Source organism: Pristiophorus japonicus, chromosome 18 (genome assembly GCF_044704955.1).
Source record: "Pristiophorus japonicus isolate sPriJap1 chromosome 18, sPriJap1.hap1, whole genome shotgun sequence".
NCBI lineage: Eukaryota > Metazoa > Chordata > Chondrichthyes > Pristiophoridae > Pristiophorus > Pristiophorus japonicus.
Window position 1 is genome coordinate 8,505,777 of NC_091994.1, and position 19,842 is coordinate 8,525,618.

Here is a 19,842-nt window from a genome sequence, read left to right on the forward strand (position 1 = left end):
GGCTTATCGCGCTGTGCCTGGTGTCCAGTTGTCTTGGACCCCCTTGCCACTGGACCAAGACCTTGTTCAGCTAAGCCCATGTGGTGGCCGGTGTGCAGCAGCCACCTCACGTTAAAAGCACTCACGCACAGGCATCTTCCACTCCGTCAGTATGAAGTTCGGGACCTGGAATGTCAGGACCCTCATGGACAATCTCAACAGCAACAGGCCGGAATGCCGCACCGCCATAGTTGCCCAGGAACTCAGACGTTTTGACATTGACATCGCCGCCCTAAGCGAGATTCGGCGGGCAGGGGAAGGCCAGCTGAAGGAACATGGTGGAGGTTACATCTTCTGGAAAGGGAAACCAGAGGCAGAATGCCACCTTCATGTAGTTGGCTTTGCCATCAAGAATGAGCTGGTTGACCGCCTCAAAGACTCCCCCTGTGGGGTTAAGGAACGCCTCATGACTCTTCGTATTACCCTATCCCGGAACCAATGCACCACAGTCATCAATGCGTACGCTCCTACACTTGATGCAACAGATGAGGCTAAAGAGAGCTTTTATTCCAACCTCGAGACATCCTTGTCCCGTGTCCCCACGGGTGACAAATTGATCCTCCTGGGTGATTTTAATGCCAGGGTCGGCAAAGACACAGCCCTCTGGGGAGGTGTGATTGGCAGAGAGGGGGTAGGGAAAGCCAACTCCAGCGGTACCCTACTCCTGACAAAATGTCTAGACATGAACTCCTCATCACCAACACCCTGTTCCATCAGAGGGACAAATACAAGGCATCATGGCAACACCCTCGCTCCAAACACTGGCACCTGCTTGACTATGTCATCGTCCGAGCCAGGGATCGCAAGGATGTGCGCATCACCCACGCCATGACAGGAGCTGACGACTGCTGGACGGACCACTGCCTAATCCGATCCATCATCGACATTAACATTGCCCCAAAGCAGAGGAGATGGCAGAAGCAGTTCTGCAAAAATGTTAATGCCAGGGCATTTAGAGACCAAGCTAAGCAAGCCCTATACAGCCAGCGCCTCACAGCCAATCTGACGTGCCTTGATGACCCTGAGATGCTGAATGCCCACAGCGCTTGGTCTGCCCTCCAGGCCTCTATAACCAGTGCCTGTGAAGAGACACTTGGTCACTCAACCAGAAAATATCAGGACCGGTTTGATGAAAATGATCAGGAGATCGAAGAACTAATAGATCGCAAGCGCAAAGCATTTCTGAGCCTCAGGTAACAACCCAATTCGGGTGCTGCAAAACATTAAGACGGCTCAAGGTTCAGGTCCAACAAAAAACCCGGGACCTAAAGAACAGGTGGTGGATGGAGAAAGCACAGGAGATACAACAACTGGCCGACAGCCACGATATGCGAGGATTCTTCACTGCAGTCAAGGCCACCTCCCAAGGCCCCACCCCACTCCTGACCAAGAACAGGGAAACACTCAAGGACACCGAGGCCGTCAGGGCTCGATGGAAGGAGCAGTTTGAAGATCTCCTCAATCGAGACTCTGCCTTTGGCTCGAGTGTTCTCGACTCCATCCCGCAGCATGCGACCCGCCACCAACTCAGTGAAGCTCCAATGTTGCACGAGGTCGGCAAAGCCATAAAACAGCTGAAGAACAACAAGACTACGGGTGCAGATGGAATCCCTGCTGAGGCGCTAAAGTATGGCGGATACACGACCTCATCTCTCTCATCTGGAGGGAGGAGAGCATGCCGGGAGATCTCAGAGATGCAGTGATTGTGACTATTTTTTAAAAAGGGGGACAAGTCTGACTGCGGCAATTACAGGGGAATCTCCCTGCTATCAGCCACTGGGAAAGTTGTCGCTAGAGTTCTCCTCAATTGACTTCTTCCTGTTGCCGAGGAGCTCCTTCCGGAATCACAGTGCGGACTTCGTCCCCTATGGAGCACAACAGACATGATCTTTGCAGCGCAACAGCTGCAGGAAAAATGCCGGGAGCAGCGCCAGCCCTTATACATGGCCTTTTTCGATCTTACAAAGGCCTTTGACACTGTCAACCGTGAGGGTCTATGGAGCGTCCTCCTCCGTTTCAGATGCTCCCAAAAGTTTGTCAACATCCTTCGTCTGCTTCACGATGACATGCAGGCCGTGATCCTTACCAACGGATCCATTACAGACCCAATCCACGTCCGGACCAGGGTCAAACAGGGCTGCGTTATCGCTCCAATCCTCTTCTCAATCTTCCTCGCCGCCATGCTCCACCTCACAATCAACAAGCTCCCCGCTGGAGTGGAACTAAACTACAGAACCAGTGGGAAGCTGTTTAACTTACTCTGCCCCCAGGCTAGGTCTAAGATCACACCAATCTCTGTCGTTGAGCTGCAGTATGCAAACGATGCCTGCGTCTGCGCACATTCAGAGGCTGAACTCCAGGATATAGTCAATGTATTCACTGAGGTATATGAAAACATAGGCCTTACGCTTAACATCTGTAAGACAAAGGTCCTTCACCAACCTGTCACCGCTGCACAGCACTGCCCTCCAATCATCAAGATCCACGGCACGGCCCTCAACAACGTGGACCATTTCCCATATCTCGGGAGCCTCTTATCAACAAGAGCAGACATTGTTGCGGAGATTCAACATCGCCTCCAGTGCGCCAGTGCAGCCTTCGGCCGTCTGAGGAAAAGAGTATTTGAGAACCAGGCCCTCAAATCTACCACCAAGCTCATGATCTATAGGACTGTAGTAATACCCGCCCTCCTGTATGGATCTGAGGCACGGACGATGTATAGAAAGCACCTCAAGTCGCTGGAGATATATCACCAATGATGTCTCCGCAAGATCCTGCAAATCCCCTGGGAGGACAGGCACTCCAACATCAGTGTCCTCGACCAGGCTAACATCCCCAGTATTGAAACACTGACCACACTCGATCAGCTTCGCTGTGCAGGCCACATAGTTTGCATGCCAGATACGAGATTCCCTAAGCAAATGCTTTATGCGGAGCTCCGTCATGGTAAACGAGCCAAAGGTGGGCAGCGGAAACGTTACAAGGACACCCTCAAAGCCTCCCTGATAAAGTGCGACATCACCACTGACATCTGGGAGACCCTGGCTGAAGACCGCCCGAGGTGGAGAAAGTGAGTCCAGGAGGGCGTTGAGTTCTTCGAGTCTCAACGCAAAGAGCGTGAAGAGGTCAGGCGCAGACAGCGGAAGGAGCGCGCGGCAAATCAGCCCTACCCACCCCTTCCCTTGACGAATATCTGTCCCACCTGTGACAGGGTCTGTGGCTCTCGTATCGGACTGTTCAGCCATCAAAGAACTCACTTAGGGAGTGGAAGCAAGTCTTCCTCGATTCCGAGGGACTGCCTATAACGATGACTTTCGGATGAGACGTTAAACCAAGGCTCCATCTGCCCTTTCAGGTGGACGTAAAAGATCCCATGGCACTAGTTCGAAGAGCAGGGGAGTTATCCCCGGTGTCCTAGCTAATGTTTATCAATCATAGGCAGTCTCTCGGAATCGAGGAAGACTTGCTTCCACTCTAATGAGTCCTTAGATGGCTGACCAGTCCAATACGAGAGCTGCAGTCCCTGTCACAGGTGGGACAGATTTGCTGCCTGCGCTTGATTTCTGCATGCTCTCGGCGATGAGACTCGAGGTGCCCTCCCGAATACACTTCCTCCACTTAGGGCGGTCTTTGGCCAGGGACTCCCTCTGCCCACCTTTGACTCGTTTGCCGTGAAGGAGTTCCGAGTAGAGCGCTTGCTTTGGGAATCTTGTGTCTGGCATGCGGACAATGTGGCCTGCCCAGCGGAGCTGATCAAGTGTGGCCAGTGCTTCAATGCTGGGGATGTTGGTCTGGTCAAGAATGCTGATGTTGGTGCGCCTGTCCTCCCAGGGAATTTATAGGATCTTGGAGACATCGGTGGTATTTCTCCACCGACTTGGTGTCTGCTGTACAGGAGGGCGGGTATTACTACAGCCCTGTAGACCATGAGCTTGGTGGTAGATTTGAGGGCCTGGTCTTCGAACAGTCTTTTCCTCAGGCGGCCGAAGGCTGCACTGGCGCACTGGAGGCAGTGTTGAATCTCATCGTCAATGTCTGCTCTTGTTGATAAGAGGCTCCCGAGGTATGGGAAATGGTCCACATTGTCCAGGGCCACGCCATGGATCTTGATGACTGGGGGGCAGCGCTGTGCGGTGAGGACAGGCTAGTGAAAGACCTTTGTCTTACGTTAAACATCCATAAGGCCCATGCTTTCGTATGCCTCAGTAAATACGTCAACTATGTCCTGGAGTTCAGCCTCTGTATGTACTCAGACATCGCCCGCATTCTGTAGCTCGACGACAGAGGTTGGGGTGGTCTTGGACCTAGCCTGGAGACGGCGCAGGTTGAACAGGTTCCCACTGGTTCTGTAGTTTAGTTCCACTCCAGCGGGGAGCTTGTTGACTGTGAGGTATCCCTCAATAAACATAACAAAAACAGATTATCTGGTCATTATCTCATTGCTGTTTGTGGAAGTTTGCTGTGCGCAAGTAGGCTGGCCCATTTCCCACATTACAACAGCGACTACACTCCAAAAGTACTTCATTGGCTGTAAAGTGCTTTGAGACGTCCGGTGGTTGTGAAAGGCGCTTTGTAAATGCAAGACTTTCTTTCTGCGACAGCCCATTTGAAAGTTTCACAAGATTCTCTGCTGGCTCCACTTGAGTTGTTTCAGTTGAGGTTGGTGCTGAGCTCGAAGTGACCATTGTCCTGCAGGCATCACATGAATATCAACACTAAGCCATTTGCAGGTAATCATTAAACAACCGAGCAGGCAGCTAAATGTTAACCTTCACAGGAGTCTGCTAAGAGGATAACTTTCAGCTGATATTTGCAAACATCAGCACTGAAAACAATCGCTTTCGAAGATTAGCATTGGAGATTTGAAAGAATAAAATGATAGCAGGTCGTGTAGCTGCAAAATCATTGCCACTGAAACCAACTTTCAGGTAGTAAAGGCTGCATTTGTTGCTTATTCCGCACTTTAAGCAACCTGTGAAAGTCCAGCTCGGAATTAAGAATAGCAGACTAACAACAACATGTATTTATATAGCGCCTTTAACATAATGAAACGTCCCAAGGCGCTTCACAGGAGTATTATGCGATAAAGATTTAACACCCAGCCGCAAAAATATAAATGATCACAGCTTGGTCAAAGAGGTAGGTTTTAAGGAGCGTCTTGAAGGAGGAAGGAGAGGTAGAGAGGCGAAGAGGTTTAGGCAGGAAGTTCAAGAGCTTGGAGCCCAGGCAACAGAAGGCATGGCCACCAATGGTTGAGCGATTACAATTGGGGATGCTCAGGAGGACAGAATTAGAGAGCACAGACATCTCGGGGGGGGGGGGGCTGTTAGTGGGGCGAAGGAGATAGTTCAAGAATCTGTATATCTCAGCATTCAATATATTCAATGACCCAGCATCCGCAGCTTTCTGGCCAGCAAATTCCAAAGATTCACGACCCTCAGAAGAAATTCCTCCTCATCTCCGTCTTAAATGGGCGACCCCTGATTCAGAAACTATGCCCCATAGTTCTAGATTCCCCCACGAGGGGAAACATTCTCTCAGCATCTACCCTGTCCAGCCCCCTCAGAATATTATACGTTTCAATAAGAACACCTCTCATTCTTCTAAATTCCAATAAGTATAGGCCTTTCTTCATAAGTCAACCCCTTCATCTGGAATCAACCTTGTGAACCTTCTCTGAACTGCCTTCATTGCAGATATATCCTTCCTTAACTGTACGCAGTACTCCAGGTGTGGTCTCACCAATGCCCTGTACTGTTGTAGCAGGACTTCCCTACTTTTATACTCCATCCCTCTTGCAATAAAGGCCAACATTCCATTTGCCTTCCTGATTACTTGCTGTACCTGCATTCTAACTTGCATTGCTCTGCCTGTGAAGCGAAACATTGGCCCAGATCCCTTGGCACCTCAGCATTTTGCAATCTCTCGCCATTTAAAACTGAGGTGAGAAGGAATTTCTTCTCTGAGGGTTGTAAATCTGTGGCATTCTCTGCCCCAGAGAGCTGTGGAAGCTGGGTCATTGAACATATTTAAGGTGGAGATAGACAGATTTTTGAGCGATAAGGGAGTGAAGGGTTATGGGGAGCGGGCAGGGAAGTGGAGTTGAACCCAAGATCAGATCAGCCATGATCTTATTCAATGGCGGAGCAGGCTCGAGGGGCCAAACGGCTTAGTCCTGCTCCTATTTATGTTCTTATTTAAATAATAATTTGCTTTTTTATTTTTCCTGCCAAAGTAAATAACTCACATTTTCCCACATTATACTCCATCTGCCAAATGTTTGCCCACTCACTTAGCCTGTCTATATCCCTTTGCAGATTCTTTGTATCTGTTTCTTGGTTTCTCGCTGCTGCCCAGGTCGCATTTCAACACGGCTGCCTAAAAGCTACATTTAAATTTAGCGGGAGCGCCTGTTGTGCAGTGTGACAGCCAGGCGATCCCAGTGCCTTTGCATTTCACCCTTTAGACAGCCCTCCTTCTCCCCAGCACAGTACAAGTGACGGAATAATGTCAATGGGCTTCACATTAATCCACTGCAGAGGTTCCCAAACTTTACTTATTGCGTACCCACTTCCCGATCTACCAGCTGCCCGCGTGCCCCTATCAGCCTGGTGCCAATGTTTCGCTTCACAGGCAGAGCAATGCAAGTTAATTCAGTAGTTGTCGTCTCACCTGCCATTTCAGCAAGGGCACTGGTACTGCCAAGACAGATTTGAAGGACGTTCTTGCTATTGAGGGAGTGCAGCGAAGGTTCACCAGACTGATTCCAGGGATGGCTGGACTGACATATGAGGAGAGACTGGATCGACTGGGCCTTTATTCATTGGAGTTTAGAAGGATGAGAGGGGATCTCATAGAAACGTATAAGATTCTGACGGGACTGGACAGGTTAGATGCGGGAAGAGTGTTCCCGATGTTGGGGAAGTCCAGAACCAGGGAACACAGTCTAAGGATAAGGGGTAGGCCATTTAGGACAGAGATGAGGAGAAACTTCTTCACTCAGAGTTGTTAACCTGTGGAATTCTCTGCCGCAGAGAGTTGTTGATGCCAGTTCATTAGATATATTCAGAGGGAGTTAGATGTGGCCCCTTACGGCTAAAGAGATCGAGGGATATGGAGAGAAAGCAGGAAAGGGGTACTGAGGGAATGATCAGCCATGATCTTATTGAATGGTGGTGCAGGCTCGAAGGGCTGAATGGCCTACTCCTACTCCTGCACCTATTTTCTGTTTCTATGTTTCATCTCTTCGCTTCTCATCACTGATACCGGGAACAGGTGGGGGGGTAACTTTAGGGATTCTGTGAGAAGCCTCCCTCCCTAGTAACCATTATTCACATGTAAGCCCGATAACAGGCTTTTTCACCCCTCTCTTCTGGCCATCCTCCCATTCTCCATTGACCAGCTCATCCAACACTCTGCTGCCCATATCCTAACTCACACCAAGTCCCATTTACTCACCACCCTCGTTCGCTGACCTACATTGGCTCCTGGTCCCGCAATGCCTCGATTTTAAAATTCTCACCTGTGTGTTCAAATCGCCTCAATGGCTTCGCTCCTTCAGCCCTACAGCCCTCAGAGCTCTACGGCCTCCAATACTGGCCTCTTGCACATCTGATTTTAATCGCTCTACCATCGGTAGCCGTGCCTTCAGCTGCCTAGACCCCAAGCTCTGGAATTCTCTCCCTAAACCCCTCTCCTCTGTTAAGATGCTCCCTTTTTGACCAAGGTGTCCTAATACCTACTCCTTTGCCTGATTCCGCTCCCGTGATGGGATGTTTGTGTACGTTGAAGGTACACTATAAAGGCAAGCAGTTGTTGAATTTCAGTCCAGTACCGGCTCTTCACCGTGCGATTACTCACTATTCGTTGATGCTGTGTCTCATCGTTTTAGCTCGAGTAAGAGGACGAATATCACACTCTCGGGGAAGAAGAGGAAGTTACAGAAACAGATCCAGCACAGCGAGAGGGAGAGATCTGTCCTGGCCGGTACGGTTAGAACAGTCTCGTGGTTACCCTTCTATCTCACAGCCCTCCAATGTGCCTTCTCAACTTTGTGTTACTGGATGCAGAGTGGTTGAAATGCTTTCATACAAACTTACTATTTGCTTGTAATAAAAACAAAATGTTGGAAACAAAATGTCAGGTAGCATCTGGAGAGAGAGAGAAACAGTGTTAACGTTTCCGGTTTCACAACTGGAAGACAAAAGGTCATAAACCTGAAACATGAACTCTGCTTCTTTCTCCACAGATGCTGCCTGACCTGCTGAGTGTCTCCAGCACCCGCAGTATTTAGCGTCTACTCGGCCATTTGTGGGACTGGGGTGGGGTCGATTCCAGTATTGCTGATTGAAAACCATGAAAACCATGCTTTCTGACAGTAGTAACTGAAATTCCTCTGGAAATCACAAGCCATCACTTTCAGCTCCCCGTAACAAATCCTGCTCCCTTGCCACTGAATTCTTTTCCCATGACCCCCCATAACTTCCTCAAGCTGAACCAAACCAACCCATTCAAAACCTTGGACGACAAGGGAGTCAAGGGTTATGGGGAACAGGTAGGGAAGTGGAGTTGAGGCCGCTTGGTTTCTGCATACTCTCGGCGATGAGACTTGAGGTGCTCAGCGCCCTCCCGGATGCTCTTACTCCATTTTGGCTAGTCGTGGTCCAGGGACTCCCAGGAGTCGGTGGGGATGTCGCACTTTATCAAGGAGGCTTTGAGGGTGTCCGTGAAGCGTTTCCTCTGCCCACCTGGGGCCCGCTTGCCGTGTCGAAGCTCCGCGTAGAGCGCTTGCTTTGGGAGTCTTGTGTCGGGCATGCGGACAATGTGGCCCACCCAACGGAGCTGATGAAGCATTGACCACGCTCTGATACTTCAAACATGCAGAAACCAAGGAAGGAGCATACATCAATCCAGACTCCCCATCCACCCTTTCCTTCAACCACTGTCTGCCCCACCTGTGACAGAGACTGTAGGTCCCACATTGGACTCCTCAGTCACCTGAGAACTCACTCTTAGAGTCAAGTAAGTCATCCTTGTCTCCGAGGGAGTGCCTATGATGATGATGATGATGGAGTTGAGGCCAAGACCAGATCCGCCATGATCTTATTCAATGGTGGAGCAGGCTCGAGGGGCTGCATGGCCTACTCCTGTTCCTATTTCTTATGTTGGCTTCCTGTTCAACCCCAGAGCAGAGCTACAAACCCGGACGTTCTATCCCTCGCCCGCCGACGTTCACGATTGTCCGCTTCCAACTCTACCGCAGCCTCTCCGTTGCTCATTTCTCACCTTCCTAGACTATTCCCCCCAGCGCTCCCCTACCCTCAAACTTACACAGAACTCTGCTGCCCAAATTCCCATCACCCACCCTCACATTGGCTCCCCGTCAGCCTCTACATTAAATGTGAAAATCTCCCCACACCCCTCTTTTAGTCCAGCCTTCCTTCCTCCTCCTGCATCCTCCAATGCACCCCCACTGTCGGGGACAGAGTTCAGCTGCCTCATCCTACTCTGCTGCTCCTTGCCTTCATCTCTTCTTTGCATCCCCCCCCCCAAAAAAAAAACACTTCTCACCTTTTAAAGCTCACAAACCTTCATTCAGCCCCTCTTCAGCTGGCTCTACGTCCTGTCCCTTGTTTAGAGGCAATTTGTAGACTAGCATTTTGAATGGCAACCCATCTATATCCCTTTGTAGACGGTATCCTCCTCATAACTTGCTTTCCCACCTATCTTTGTATCGTCAGCACATTTGGCTACAATACACGCGGTCGCTTCATTCAAGTTAATATAGATTGTAAATAGTTGAAGCCCCAGCACTTATCCACCCCACTTGTTAGTTTGTCAACAAAAAAATGACCCAATTATCCCAACTCTTTTTTCCTTTAGCCAATCCTCTATCCATGCTAATATATTACCCCCAACACTATGAGCTCTTACCTTGTGTCTTAACCTTTTGTGGCACCTTATCGAATGCCTTTTGGCAATCCTAATACACAACGTCAAACTGTTTCCCTTTATCCACCCTGCTCGTTACATCCTCAAAAGAACTAATACATTTGTCAAACACTATTTCCCTTTCATAAAACCTTGTTGACTCAGCTTGATTGTGTTATGGTTTTCTAAATGTCCTGCTACTACTTCGTTAATAATGGATTCCAGCATTTTCCTAATGACAGATGTTAGACTAACTGGACTATAGGTCCCTGCTTGCCGTCTCCTCCTCGCGAATAGGGGCGTTACCTTTGCGGTTTTCCAGTCTGCTTGTACCTTTCCGGAATCTAGGGAATTTTGCGACCAATGCATCTATCTCTGCAGCTACTTTTTTAAATCCTAGGATGCAGGCCGTCAGGTCCAGGGGACATGTCAGCCTTTAGTCCCATCAGTTTGCCTGGTACTTTTTCTACAGTGATAATGATTGTTTAAATGTTCTACTATTATTGGGATGCTTTTGGTGTCTTCCACTGAAGACCGATACAAAATATTTGTTCAAAGTCTCTGCCATTTAATTGTTCCCCATTATGAATTCCCCAGTCTCATCCGCTAAAGGGACCAACATTTACTTTAGCTATTCTTCCTTTTTATATACTTGTATAAGCTTAGTCTTTTTTTATATTTCTTGCTTCAAACTCTCAAATCTATTTTCTCCCTCTTATTATTTTTTTATGTCATCCTTTGTTGGTTTCTAAAATGTTCCCAATCTTCTAGCCTACCACTAATTTTCACAACACTGTAGGCCTGTACAATTATTCTGGATGACTGCAATATGATGGTTATACTTATTCCAATTGAACCAGTGGAACAGGACAGAAATGCCTATTAGGAAGGGAACCATGTTCCTTCTGATTTTTTTTGGACATGACTGCTGCCAACGCACCGGAAATAGTTGTGCATGCAGCCTATTTATTTTGGTTGTTTGCTTCAGGACTCCAGGTCTAGGGAAAAAAATGCCAGGATGCCAGAGCGGGCTTCAGGTTCGGGAAAACAACATTGATACCTACTTCCAGATTAATGTGCAGAACGCTTCTGGTTCGTTGGCAGCAGTCACTTTTTCGCAGTGGGCAGCACAGCCCATTCAAAATTCCGTGCATGTGCAGTTTTTCCATTTAAGAGCCAGCTGTGCAGGACCTCCAGAGCATTGTGCAACCACCCAGCTTAAAGGGAACATTGGCAACGACCACGAAAAATTAAGAGGCCAATCAAACAGACAGCTTAATGTGAAACTAAATCAGTGTTGAGTTAGTGGTTAATTGTGCAATTGACAGCGTGCAGTGCCCACCGGTCGCAGAAGGGCCCCCCCCCGCACCAAGCATAACCGCGGACAAGTGTACCCTCTCCAGGGCCACCAGGCAAGAGGCAGCCAGCCAGAGCCACAGGTCCCCACAGGTCCCACGCACCCTGGACCTGTCGATGGCTGTTTATTTATCCTGGCTAGAAGCAGATTCAAAGGTGCTACGACTTGGGGAAATGGTGATCTAAAAATGATCCTGGGGACACTGACATGTACAAGACTAGAAAATCCAAGTTACTGTACTGATTTAATCATAAAGTTAATCAATTTATTACAATATGGATCAAATATAAATTTGTTACAATACAGAGCCTTTATACAAAGGCTTAAAATCATCTTTTTCCAGATATACCATGATTGTGCAGACTCCAAACATTGGTCTTTTTTTTATCCCCCAATGACATTCCATGGCTTGGATTAAGCGAGGGCCATCCATAGTACAATGCACCGTACATGGTGGCATACTATGGCTGGGTTCAATACTGAGTGATAGCTGAACACCACAAACAAGAACCGCTGCCTTTGCAAAATGACAAAAGCATTTACTGCTTACAAATACAAAAGAATTAAATTAGAGCAAGGCCTGTTAAAATTAATAATCATTGAATATACACAGCAGGATGTGCAGAGATGCAGTGAGGTTGAATACACTTAGCTGCAGAATTCCATACCAGATGCTCAGCAAGGTGATGCATCTGGAGTTTCAAGAATGGCCACCTTTAGCAGATACTACAGACAGTCCTAATACATGCTCAAAATGGCCATTATCTTTCTTGTAAAAAAAAACAAACTCACCCCCTAATCCCCATGTAGTTACCTCCAATATGTGGGCCTACTGAATTGGTCCAATGGCATCTCATGTCCACTCAATGGGCGGCCGTAGGCCAGCAGCTGCCTGTTCCGGTGGACGGGTACATTGTGAGCAGCTGACCAGATCTCTGGGCCCACGTTACCTCCTCCAGGACACTGTCCCCATAAATCAGACCACAAGAGGGGATTTGACCCTCCTCGTCCACTGATAGTGTACTACATGTCTATCCCCCATGCAAAAAAAAACTGCTTTTCTAAGAATATATACATATATAATTTTACAACACAGGCTCTTTTGAAGTGGCTCATTTTGCAGGCAATTTCTTTTAATAAAAAGGCAGAGATTTGAAGAGTATTTGAATGACACCATTTACAGTTTTCAGCAGGATGCACTGGACGGCTGGGTCATACTGTAGTTAGTGATTCCATTTCTGGTTCAATTGTGCTGTTCCAATCACACACTTGTCAACTGAAAAAGATCACCTGGTTTAGCAAGAGTTAGGGTCAAAAAGTGCCCCTCCCCCCCACAACCAACAGAGGAGACAATTCCTGGTGTAATTAGTGTGCTGGAGTGACCAGGCGTAATGTCAAACATTCCAAGGCAGAATAAACTGCCAGGGAAAGTACAGCCAAGAGATTCCAGCGCTCTCAGGCACACAGGTCGTTGAACGCTGATCAGAAGGAATGTTTGCACCAGCCAACCTACAGGCCAATTGTGGCAGCCTGGGTCACACGAGCTAGCTGCTGAGTGAGAGGGGACTGGGTATGGGACTTGTGCTGCCACACATAGCTAGCCACAGTTAGTCACTAGGTCACACAGGGCAGCCTGTACTGTTGTCAAACCTCGGCTGGTGAGCACAAATACTGTGCATTCATTGTCTGGTCCATGCCAGTTTAGCAGAGTAGTGCGCATGGACACTTAGTGAAAAGCTACTCCAGCTTTAACCATGGCTCTTTGCTAGTCAAGCTTTTCTTGGCTACAATAGTCCTCTAGCTGCTAAACACTAGAGCTCAGGGATGAAGAAAAAAAATGACAGGCTATTCAGATATTGTGTAAAGGACGTGAGCAAAACAGAAGCAGATTTGAGTTTGTTCGGGAACAAACACCTCGGGGCCAAAAGTGCCCCTTGTGTTAAGGCCTCTGGTTGCCTGAAAGCGGCGGCCATGAGGCAGCGCAGAATGGCCGCTGAGTCTCCGCAGAGGGGTTGCCATTTTGGAAAAAAAAAGGGTTACAGGGGAGTTGGAGAACTTTTCACCCAGAGGGTCTGGAACTCACTGTCTGAAAGGGTTAGAGGCAGAACCCCTCCATCACATTTAAAAACTACTTGGATATGTACTTGAAATGCTGTAACCTGCAATGCTATGCAGCGGGGGGAGGTGGAGCTCAGCAGGGGGTGGCCAGAAGTCGAACCCAGCAGGGGGAGGGAGGGGTCGTGGCCCAAGAGCGACGCACCATTTAACAACGGAGGGATTGCAGCTCAGGGGAGGTGCAACAGGGCTTGGTCTCCAGGCGTCTTAGTCAATCCTCCCCACTTGAACAAGACCTAGTCTGACAAGCCTGTGTGGTTACTGATGTGCACGTTAAAATCCACGCACAGGCATTTTCCATCCTTTAAGATGTAAGTCATTGCAACACCTGTGAGCCCATCTCATTTTGGTGTAAACAGCGTCATCCTCGTTACAAGGGACAGCCTAGTAGTGGTATGGAGCAAGAGCTGGAAAGTGGGATTAGACTGGATAGCTCTTGTTGGCCGGCATAGACACAACGGGCCGAATGACCTCCTCGTCCAAGCATCCCTCCCCATGTCTTGGGCACAGTGCCATACAAATGCATAGTACTTTCCTATATTACAGTGAGTACATGTCAAAAGGACATCAGTGGCTGTGAAGTGCTTGAAACTGCAGAAGGTCATGAAAGGTGCTGTAGAAATGAAAGTTCTTTCTTCTTACAATTTCCAACATTGCAAGGAAATCAGCCAGAGGCTCGATCTGAAATTCACAGCCTGGCGAGTTGGCCAAAAGTACAGATGCTACGACTGAGCTCTGCACCTCTGGCCTGGAGCAAAGAGGAGATATTCAGCTGCTGTCTGAATCCTCCGTCTAAAGCCACAGTACGAGCAGCCCCTTGGGCGAGGTAGCAGAGGATGGTGAGTGTGTAAATTCTAAGCATGCGCCAGTGCTTACAGGAGAGCAGGTGCAGTGTGGCGTATACCGTTCACTGCAGTAACTTACCGTCCATCCTGTAGCCTTCAGCTGCTGTGCAGTTAAGATCTGATCAACGGCTCGGGGAATCATCTCCATGGACTCTGATGTCAAGTCATCGGGTCCTTGCATAATAAAGGTCTTCCCACTTCCTGTTTGTCCACAAGCAAAAACGCACACATTGCATCCATCCAAGGCAGATTGGAAACGGGGAAGAGAGAGGCAGAGTTACTCCACGTCAAATAACCCCTTCCATTCAGACTGCCTGCATCGTCATAGTCAAAGCGGTGGGACCCTTTGGAAGGATTTTAAAGCAAGCCGGAGAATTTTACAACCGACTGAAGGGTCACTGAAGCTGAGAAGACTGGCGATGAGAGGGAGGGTCTTTGTGGGCTGTGGCATTGTGAATGTTGGAATTGAGGGGGGCAGGGAAGGAAGGCTGGCTTGGGAATTCTAGCAGTGAGTCGTGGTCCACCATCAACGTGCACTCTAATTTGGCCTTTCTGGAACAGAATTGCCAATGTTTTTTGGGGAGCCCAGGGCAATCACTCATTGGCACATATGCCATGTTCAATGCAGCCTCATTGTCGATATGGTCAATGTTCAAAGGGGGAAACTGTGCACTGTTAAGCTGCATGGCATCTCATCAGCAAGAACTTGGTAAGCCGACAGCATGCGCCTAAATGAGATTGCAAGGGATGAGAAGAGGAAACATAAACATAGAAACATAGAAATTAGGTGCTGGAACAGGCCAGTCGAGCCTGCACCGTCAATAAGATCATGGCTGATCATTCAACCTCAGTATCCCTTTCCTGCTTTCTCTCCATACCCCTTGATCCCTTTGGCCGTAAGGGCCATACCTAACTCCCTTTTGAATATATCTAACAAACTGGTCTCAACAACTTTCTGCAGTAGAGAATTCCACAGGTTAACCACTCTGAGTGAAGAAGTTTCTCTTCATCTCGGTCCTAAATGGCTTACCCCTTATTCCTAGGCTGTGACCCCTGGCTCTGGAACGCACCAACAACGGGAACATTCTTCCTGCCTCTAACCTGTCCAATCCCGTCAGAATTTTATGTTTCTATGAGATCCCCTCATTCTTCTAAACTCCAGTGGATACAAGCCCAGTTGATCCAGTCTCTCCTCATATGTCAGTCCTGCCATCCCAGGAATCAATCTGGTGAACCTTCGCTGTATTCCCTCAATAGCAAGAACGTCCTTCCTCAGATTAAGACCAAAACTGAACACAATATTCCAGGTGTGGCCTCACCAAGGCTCTGTACAACTGCAGTAAGACCTCCCTGCTCCTATACTCAAATCCTCTAGCTATGAAGGCCAACATGCCATTTACCTTCTTCACCGCCTGCTGTATCTGCATGCCAAACTTCAATGACTGATGTACCATGACACCCAGGTCTCGTTGCACCTCCCCTTTTCCTAATCTGTCACCATTCAGATAATATTCTGTCTCCCTGTTTTTGCCACCTCACATTTATCCACATTATACTGCATCTGCCATACATTTGCCCACTCACCTAACCTGTCCAAGTTATCCTGCAGCCTCTTAGCATCCTGCTAACAGCTCACACCGCCACCCAGCTTAGTGTCATCTACAAACTTGGAGATATTACATTCAATTCCTTCATCTAAATCATTGATGTATATTGTAACTAGCTGGGGTCCCAGCACTGAACCCTGCGGCACCCCACTGGTCACTGCCTGCCATTCTGAAAAGGACCCGTTTACTCCAATTCTCTGCTTCCTGTCTGCCAACCAGTTCTCTATCCACATCAATACATTACCCCCAATACTATGTGCTTTAATTTTGCATACCAATCTCTTGTGTGGGACTCTGTCAAAAGCCTTTTGAAAGTCCAAATACACCACATCCACTGGTTCTCCCTTGTCCACTCTACTAGTTACATCCTCAAAAAATTCTAGAAGATTTGTCAAGCAGGATTTCCCTTTCATAAATCCATGCTGACTTGGACCGATCCTGTCACTGCTTTCCAAATTCGCTGCTATTTCATCTTTAATAATTGATTCCAACATTTACCCCACTACTGATATCAGGCTAACCGGTCGATAATTCCCTGTTTTCTCTCCTTCCTTTTTTTTTAAAAAGTGGTGTTACATTAGCTACCCTCCAGTCAATAGATGAAACACCCTGCATGGATTGCCAAATCTGAAGCATGGCACTATATGCAAATCCCTTCGCTATGAAGGCCAGCATGCCAGTAAAGAAAGCAAATGGCATGCTGGCCTTCATAGCAAGGGGATTTGAGTATAGGAGCAGGGAGGTCTTACTGCAGTTGTACAGGGCCATGGTGAGGCTGCACCTTGAATATTGTGTACAGTTTTGGTCTCCTAATCTAAGCAAAGACATTCTTGCTATTGAGGAAGTGCAGCGAAGGTTCACCAGACTGATTCCCGGAATGGCAGGACTGACACATGAAGAAAGACTGGATCGACTAGACTTATATTCACCGGAATTTAGAAGAATGAGAGGGGATCTCATAGAAACATAAAATTCTGACGGGATTGGACAGGAAGAATGTTCCTGATGTTGGGGAAGTCCAGAACCAGGGGTCACAGTCTAAGGATAAGGGGTAAGCCATTTAGGACCGAGATGAGAAGAAATTCTTCACTCAGAATTGTGAAGCTGTGGAATTCTCTACCACAGAAAGTTGTTGAGGCCAGTTTGTTAGATATATTCAAGAGGGGTTTAGATGTGGCCCTTACAGCTAAAGGGATCAAGGGGTATGGAGTGAAAGCAGGAATGGGGTACTGAAGTTGCATGATCATATTGAATGGTGGTGTAGGCTTGAAGGGCCAAAAGGGCCTGCACCTATTTTTTTTTTTGTTTCTAGATCACACACCTCCACACTTACTCCTTGTCCCCATTAACAACCTATGTGACTCCATTTTTTGTTGGATGCAATGTTACAGGCTCCATTGCTGTGGTCAAACATCGTCACAACCATGGCCAGCTAAGAAAACAAAAATCACATCTCATTATCACATACCTTATTGTCACTCAGCACAAAACCTACAACAATGTTATACATGCCCCAAAACCGTCCAGCTACAGTACAAGAACAACTCTATCTGAAAGGACATTCCAACCACCAGTTTTAGTTTAGAAACCAGATTTCCAGGAGGTAATTTATCAAAACATGTTTACTCAGATAGGTCCCATCCTCCAAGAGCTCCCCTACTGCTCTCTGAATCGAACTGTGGGATCTTTTACATCCACTTGAGGGGGTCTTTGTTGAACATCTCATCTGAATGATGGCCATCACCTCAATCTACATAAAAGCAAAATTATTTCTGCCCCTTTGGTGATCATAAGGACATAAGAAATATGAGCAGTAGACCATTTGGCCCCTCGAGTCTGCTCTGCCATTTAATGGCTGATCTGATCTTGGCCTCAACTCCACTTTCCTGCCTGCTCCTCATAACCCTGGACTCCCCTGTTCAAAAATCTAGCTATCTCACCTTAAATATATTCAAAGACCCAGTCTCCACAGTGCTCTCGGGTAGAGAATTACACAGATGTACAACCTTCTGACAGAAGAAATTCCTCCTCATCTCCGTACTAAATGGGCAACCAAATGAAACTATGCCCTCTAGTTCTCGATTCCCCAATGAGCGGAAACATCCTCTCTGCATCTACCTTGTCGAGCGAGCCCACCTCAGTATCATATGTTTCAATGAGATCACCTTCATTCTTCTAAACTCCAGAGTGTATAGGCCCATTCTACACAATCTCTCATAAGACAGCCCTCACCCCAGGATTCAATCTAGTGAACCTCCGTTACATTGCCTCTAAGGCAAGTATATCCTTCCTTAGATAAAGGAGACTAAAACTGTGCACAGTACACCAGGTGTGGTCCCACCAAGGCCCTGTACAATTGTAGCCCATTCCATTACATGAATTACACCATCTGTGCGACAGATTTCTTTCTTCGCACCAACAGTGGAGTCATCCATATTCACCTCCTAACCTCCACGCAGTCTATCCTGCTCACTCTTTCCAGATATTCCTCTCTGAATCTTTCTGTAATGTTCCAGAGAGCTGGAGGCTGAGTCATTGAACATATTTAAGGAGGAGATACAGATTTGAGTGATAAGGGAGTCAAGAGTTATGGGGAGCGGGCGGGGAAGTGGAGCTGAGTCCATGATCAGATCAGCTATGAAGTCATTGAATGGCGGAGCAGGCTCGAGGGGCCAAACGGCCTACTCCTGCTCCTATTATGTTGTCTTTTACTGGTGTTTTCAGACTTTCCCCCCCTCCCGCCACAATCGCAGGCTGTCACCAAGTCTAGGATTATGCAGCCTCTCGGAGGGACCCACATCTGTATTGTCCACCGTTGCAGTCAGCTTCATTTTCTTCACTAAAGGCTGCGGAAGGCGTGCCCGATGAGATGGGGTCTGCTCACCGTTGACCACCGTCCCACGGATATTCAGCTTCCGATCCATTAGAGGGGAACACTGTCAAAAGCGAACAAACAGTTTCAGTCTCACCTGCATCGGTGCGCTATAAACAAAACTATCGGGTGTGGAAACGCTACTTTTGCCAACTTGGGAGCAAGTTTCTGGAAACAAACTCTATGATCATGGCTTTTTACAGGAGCACCACAACCATGCCAAAAATAGAGTTCCTTTTGAGCAGAATTTTAAAAAGTACTTTGTACAGTAACTAAATGTTCCAACAAAGATGGCACTTGGGACGATGCATTGGCAGCTTCCTTTTCACCCCAGGATCACCTCCGTTCCCTCACGCACTTGTCAATCTTGCTGATGTCTTGTACCATCAGTGGTGTTGGGCCTGCATGGCACGATTCACACACATACACACACACACACAGACAGAGACAGACACACACACGCACAGAGACAGAGACACACACACACACACACAGACAGAGACAGACACACACACACACAGACAGAGACAGACACACACACACACACAGACAGAGACAGACACACACACACACACAGACAGAGACACACACACACACACACACACACACACACACACAGACACAGACAGACACCACCACCACCACCACCACACCCCGACGCAGACACACAAAGAGAGCTGCAGTTTTTCTGGGATTACAGTCAGATTTTTGCCTCTGTGCCACTCACCTCTGTGCTGTCATCAGCCACTTTGCATTTCTTCATCGGGAGCGTCTGCAACTCTGGTATATTCTCGCTTGCAGCCATGACCTCGCTCCCATTCATCTTCCCATCCATTAAAAGTCGAATGCTGTATCACCTTCACTCTGGGATAGTTGTCTACATTAAAGGTGCTATATAAATGATGTGACCCGTTTCGGTCCTGCATGTTCCTCGTGAGTATTGAATTTGAAAGAGAAGGAATGATGTAACGGAAGCAATTTTTCAATTTAACCTGGTATTGGCTTTGATCTGGGCAAGTGAAAGCACTTAATAGAAGGTACTTGTGAGTAGCCTGAAACACACAAAGTCTGTAATGA